The sequence below is a fragment of the Pavona decussata genome, unplaced genomic scaffold, assembly GCF_977016875.1.
Source record: "Pavona decussata unplaced genomic scaffold, jaPavDecu1.1 SCAFFOLD_155, whole genome shotgun sequence".
Classification (NCBI taxonomy): domain Eukaryota; kingdom Metazoa; phylum Cnidaria; class Anthozoa; order Scleractinia; family Agariciidae; genus Pavona; species Pavona decussata.
The window spans coordinates 1,395,524-1,402,500 of record NW_028145567.1 but is presented as its reverse complement, the minus strand read 5'-3'; positions in this window follow the sequence as shown (position 1 = coordinate 1,402,500).

The following is a 6,977-nucleotide window of genomic DNA, read 5'->3' as shown; positions in this document are numbered from 1 at the left end:
TACTACTACTGCTACTACTACTACTACTACTACTACTACTACTAATGATAATCATAATGATATATAATGATGATGAATTGAGTGTCGCAAGAACAAAACCAAAGGAAATATCATACTTATTTCGGTTTCGTTCTTGCGACACTCAATAGAAATCCCACTGTATTTAAGTGTCAATGAATTAGAGAAACAGTGCAGGGCGGGGGCAAGAAAGAGAAAAGTACATTACAAGTAGAATATAAACATTTTTAAAATCCCTGCTGGTCCGACGCTGACCAGTTTTACTTAACATTGATCTCCCCCATGTGACGTCGGTTGGAAAAGTTGTTATTGCGCGTGCTCATGTAACAATACTTTCCAGGCTCCGTGAAGCGGAAACATTTTGGGCTACAAGTGGCTGGCGCGTTTTCCAGCTTGGGACCCGGGTTACCATCAGCACATCCTGTGTTGAGTTCAATGATTATTTCATCCGAATTGCTTCCATCTACGGCTTCAATACGGTTTTTAAGGCTATTACATCCCGTAATTTTAACAGTGTTGCACGACCCGGCATCTCTAGGCCCAAAATGCGAATGAAAGCACACGTTTGTCCTGTCGGTTTCTGAAAAATACCCGGTGTTAGATTAATCGGTTGATTGTGGTATCTTGAAAACAAAAGAAATTTGCCACAAACGTAATAAAATTAATGTTCTTACGGTCTTCCCCTTGTCCCTCTTGATTTATGTCATTTTTGTTTGACCCTGTAAAGTAAAAAACTTAGTTTAGTTTAGTTATTTGTTTGTAGTTCCCGTAAACTTCCGACAATTGTAAGGCTTCCAAAAACTCATAGGTTCACTGGAACAGTTTCCAGTCAACTTGAAGTGCTCTTTCATCTCTAATTAACATGATTGCCTGTAGCAAGCTACTCCGGCAATGGGCGGTAAAAACACGAATGCTTTAACATTGACAGCGAAGGTGAAAATAAAGTACAGAGAAAAGAAGATTAAGTTGATGACGGACAAACTACCCACGCGCACATACAAAAGTTTAAAACTCGCATTCGCAAAACCTAACCCGTTATAGTTAACTAACTTGTTAGCGAACGAACAACTAATACACGCGCTTAATTAACCAATAATGAACAAATTATGAAATAAATCTTCCCGCTTGTATCTATTTACCAAATAACACAGCCCTTTTCCACAAAAAGTCGCAACCTTATACAGTATCTCGTTCATAAAAATTCTTATCATGATTGGTACTAAAGTCCACGAAATCAAACTCGGTACCAGTCCAGCTGCATGGCTATGACCAGATTGCTATCAAATTATTACGAAATTGCAGTGGAAATCTCTGCCATTCCAGTGGATATGGCACTTAACTTACATCGCTATCAAAATCGACCTACTGAACTGGCACAATGTCACCTGGGTAATTATTTTGTAGGGCGAGAAATAACAAATACTAGTTCTTCATTGCAATTCAGATAGAGCGTTTGCATGGTGACTCTATCAAACCAACCCTTTCCCAATGGCAACAAGTGCAAATAAGGTATACGCCAATCACAAACATTCAATCCCTGTTAAGTATTGGAAAAGGCGTCCAAGCCGAGTTGCAATTGCTTTTGTTTGGACTCAGATTGACCTCCCTCATTCAATAGGCTTGTTCCTATAACGGATACTCCTAAACAAGGCTGGACACCTTACGATGTTTACACAATGTAGGATTCATAATCGTAGATGTGGATAGGAGCTGGAGATATGTAACAAATGACCCGGATTCGAAGCGCACACTAATTTGATTTTTAAAACTGTTTGAAAGGAATCCATTCTAGTAGTAGCCCATCCAATTGTGGACTAAGTCTGTATATACGTGCTAATTAACCCACTCCGGATAGTAAAGAAACCATGAGAGCTTTTCAAGTTTCCCACCTTACCTCACTCTACACCACTCATGTTGCTCAAGTTAAGACCCCCCAACTGTGTTTTATTTTCGCTGCGTGAATGGAAGAATTCACCTCACGATAACATTAGCCAACGAAAAAATGGCAAAAGAGTTACGTTGTAACTGAGCTTTCCTGTCTTCCTGTTGGAAAATTTGATTTCCTTTTTACTTCCTTTTCCTGTCCTCTTGTTGGAAAATTTGATTTCCTTTATATTTGAAAAATTAACGTGTTTCTCTGAGTTGAGAGGCGAATAAATTCATTTAAAGCTACAGATTTCTTGAGTATGCCAAAATCTAGCCGTTTTGAGATGTATATCACGAAATAAGCCGTTGCACCCCCACCTACACCCTTCCCCCGCCCCCTAATCCCACAGTAAGCAATTGTCAGAGTGATCGGGTGACGATATATGTTGACTACAACGTAACACTATGACCTCATGTCTAACAAATGACCTTTTTTCTTTGAATATTTAATTATTTTTCGTCTGCCAGGAACGATATCTTTATCGAACATGATATCGCTCAATGTTTTGCTATTAAGGACGGTGCCTATTATTTTTACTGCGCATACGTTCTGCGCATCTCGAGATACTCGGGTTTCCTATGGGTGGTGCCTACTAATACAGGAATATTTTTGCGCGGTTTAAAACTATGCGGAGAAATCAGAACTTAGCAAATGCTTTTGGTATCTCAAAAGAAAATTGGGGGTAACTATGCATTTTTCAGAGGTAATTAATCTTCAATTTATAGGAAAAAATCCCATAAATTGCTTTAAATTTTGGCGCTTTTTAGAGATATTATTGCTTAATTATCTCTGAAAAATGCATAGTTAACCCCAATTTTCTTTTTGGATTCCAATAGGCCTTGCTAAGATCTGTTTTTCCCGCATAGTCATAAACTGCACAAAAATACTTCGGTATTAGTAGGCACCGTCCTTAAGCCACGGAAAACTCTACAGAGAAATAAATGTTATTTCTCAGAATCTCAAAACAATTTTTCAAGTATCCAGAAGGTAAGGCCATGATCATGAAGACTTTTAGCTCCAGCAAATTTAGCTCGAAGTGCGGCTGGATTAAAAAAAGAAAAATCGATGTGACTGGATAGCGTACGCGTTTTACTGTAATTATTGCCATCGATCATACTTCGTTTAGCCTTAATTAGTGCAGTATTTACCATGGAAGCGCGGGGACTTGACGACATCGGCAAAAATTTACAGGCCAAACGAAACAAAATAGCCATCACAGTCGGCAGTGTCAGTGTTTACAGATTGATACCGTTACATTAAGATTGTTAATTCAATATTATAATAAAAATAAAAAAACCCAAACGTTTGTACCAAATATGTGGCGAAGGAAATAAGAGTTCGTTCATCCGAAAATATGGAAATATGATCATCTGAAAATTTGGTTAACGTCTAATTTTAATTTCTCCAAGAAATGTTTATGGTGTGAGAAGATGTATGAAACACTGAAAATAGTGTTTCATCAAATTTTCAACCAACTCGTAGCTGGTTAAAAAAAAAAAGAAAAAAAATAGACTTGTTTGCTCCCATGATCTTTCGTGTGTTTTCGTTGATCTTCGACATTCCCAAGAGGGACCCACAATCTAGAAGCTGCGCGCGCACAAAAATGGTGCCATTTGCGTGCTTTAAACCTTCACAAGGCACCATCAATAGGCCATTTTACAGTTGTGTGGTTAGTGGCCTGGCCTTGGATTGGAAGCGAGGCTGGTGGTGACCTTGTTTTGATACAAACCTCACTGATTTTCATATGTAAATTTAAACTTAGTCTAGTTAGAACAGCATGATATACATATCAAATAAGGTCACCCCCAGCCTCGCTTCCAATCCAAGGCCAGGTTACTAAGCATACAACTGTAGAATGGGCTATTTCAATGAATTGTTGCTCGAGCTGTATTATTCTCGTGTGATACTGTGCTAGCTCTGAATTATCGCAGACTTACCATACCAAGCGAAACACACCACTTCATTTTGTCTGACATCCAATCGTTCAGGAACAAAGCGGTATTCCATGGCGGGAAAAGTCTGCACAATGTTTCCTCTTTTTCCCATTCCTCCAACATAATATACCTTTCTCCCAAAGTTTCTTTTCTCCAAGATAAACTCGTGTGATCGGTCCTGGAAGGTACGGGGAAGCTGAGCGGTGTTTAAAGCGAGTTTAAGATTGGTGCTGGTCTTTCCTCCACTCTTTGGTTTATATTGAATCTTGACATCGGGGTTGTTGGTTCTGAAGAAAGAAAATAAGTCAGGGTTGCGTGAAAAAATGCTTTTTAGATTCAAACAGTTTCTATAAACATTTGATACACCCTTTTTTTAATAAAAATGTCTAATTTTGGGGCTGAGGCTGAACGTTCTTCTTCTTCTTCTTCTTCTTCTTCTTCGAATTTACAGAGTAGCTTTGGTTAGCTAATATCTTTTTTTTTGCGATTTGAGCGTTCTTAACATGTTCTTAAAAGTGTGGTATAGTATTTCAATAAATCAATGCGGATGTGACAAGGAAAACTATCAAAGTGCATTGTTTACTCCACTACAAACTGAGTTGTTCTTCAGTTTTTAAATTTTGAAAATTGGAGTCGACCACAAAAAGATCACACTAAAATTAATCAGTTTATCAAGTTTCTGTCTTTGTCGTTAGATTGCAGCTATGTAGAAGGCCTTCAAAAATCGGAAAAAATTAGAGACTTTGTATGGATTTGAGGGCCGCTAGAATTAGACACATTTGTATGGAATTTGGGCGACCTTTGACAGGTCACAGCCTGGCCGCTACTACGCAGTGAAACATAACAAAACTTGGTCCTTTCTGGTGATGGGGTTCATTACTTCATATGACGCAATTTGAAGAATGTATAAACTAGAGCCACGGGCAATTGGCGCAAAATCTCCTGTAAACCTGTTAACATCTTAGCGTTCATTGACAGAAATCAGGGACACCCAACAAAACAAAGTAAAATAAAATAAAATAGTAATAGAATTGTGAGCTAACACAGCTTGATATGTTTGAATTTTTTAGCTGAATATTTCAATTGCCGAAAATTTTAGGGAATGAGATCTTATTCCCGAATTTACGAGCTGCTTTTGGCTTTCACTAAATGCTAGCTGGCCTCGGTCTGCACTCTGAACGACGTATTTGCTCCTTCAAAATTAAAAAGGATAGGTTTTTCTCCGTTGCGGAAGTTTCAGAGGACTTTTCACTAAAGAAAACGTTTTTATTTTTGCAATTTAATCAGAATTCTGCGACGGCTCATGGCTTTCTAACCCCCCTCGCAGACGCTCTTTTGGCTCCCCACGCAATCTTTCCTCCTCAATGTTTAGCTCGTCGCGGAATCTTTCCTCCTAACGTTTGGAGAGGAAAGATTGCGTGTCGAGCCAAAAGAGCGTCTGCGAGGGAGGCAAACAGCTTTCTGAACAGATAGTCACTGAAAAGATCTAGTGGTTGCCCCCGATAAATTCATGGGATAATTCCAAGTGTTTTTATACCTTAAATTGCAGTGTAAAAGAGACGATATAGCGTAACCTTATAGTAACAGTAAAGTCCATACATTTTATCGTTGTCTTTCTTGTCGAAATTCCATTTGACATCAGCTGTTGTTATGTTATATCTGCAAATTAAAGTTAAATAAGATATGAAGGATGAATATAATACGCAAAATCTAAAGATGAGTAAGCAAATGGAGGCATAAAAAGTAAAATGGATGGAGGGAAAAGAGTTTTTGTAGCTAGTCTCAAAGTACAATGAAGGCATCTGAAAAGCTTCATGCTTGAGTGGTATTGTGCACTCAATCGTTTGAAATTACAGTCGTCTCTCGATCACTCAAACCCTCGCTAACTCGAACCTCGCGCTAACTCGAACGAATTTTCTTTTCCTTTCAGGTCATTTTCTATATAATTTTTGCCCTCGATAACCCGAACTCCCCATAACTCGAACCTTTTTTAGTTTCCCTTGAAGGTTTGAGTTATCGGGAGACGACTGTGTATCAGTTATCCTCTTAAAGTCTGTCTTCCGAGCCTTAACTTTTGCTTACTAATGCTCCCAGAATTGCTGTTAAAGTAAAGCGGAATCTCCACGAATGTGAATTTTTCATTGTGATGGTGGTGCTGGTGGTGGGTGAGGGAGGGTTCTTGCGCTCTCGTCACAATTTCGCCGGCTCCCTTTCTCTGGATTTTCTGGATCCGCCCTGGAGTGCGTGTGTGTCGTGTGTGCAGAAAATCCGTGCTTGCAATGGTTCAGCTTTTCTCACCTAATCCTCACAACGCAATATTTGTGATCCTCTTCGAATTTGGGAAGTTCCCATAAGTACTGAGAAAAAGGCCCGTACGAAGTATCTCCGCCGCCAAGGTGGTTGACAAACGTGTTGTCCATCATACTCTTATATCCTGTAAACAAAATCAAAATTAAATGCACCACAGCGATACAATGATTTTTATGTTGGCAGTTAGTAACTAGCCTCGACCAGCCGAAAAATCTACACAAATCCGTGAACGCCATAATAACTGGTTCCGCTCAGTAAAAGGAAGGGGTGCGAGCGATACTCGACGCACCTTTGTATGTTAATTAAATGCTCTTGGAGGAAGATATCAGGTAATTATCTTCTTCAATAAAGAACAAACCATTCTCAGTCTTTATTAATTTTAACAGGACACAACAGAAAAACTTGAAAAATTGGGTTAGATTTTGAAGGTGCAATCCCATTTCATGCTCACTTCCATAGCCAATTGCAAAGCACTTGCTCATATAACACCAGACATTCCTAAAGTAATTTTGACAATACTGAACTATCACTTTCTGAACCATTGGATGCTTATGTTGAATACACGGAGAATCTTAAATTTTAAGGACGGTGCTTCCTTGCGCTACAGCGCATGCATTCTGTGCATTTCGGAATGGTCCTAGGGACTCGAATTTCTTAAAAGGACAGTGATTACTAATTCAAAGGAATTTTTGGGAGACTTATGACTATACAGGAAAACAAGATCTTATTAAGTGTTGTTGAAAATCGGGGCTAACTACGTATTATTTAGAGGTAATTAAGCTTCAATT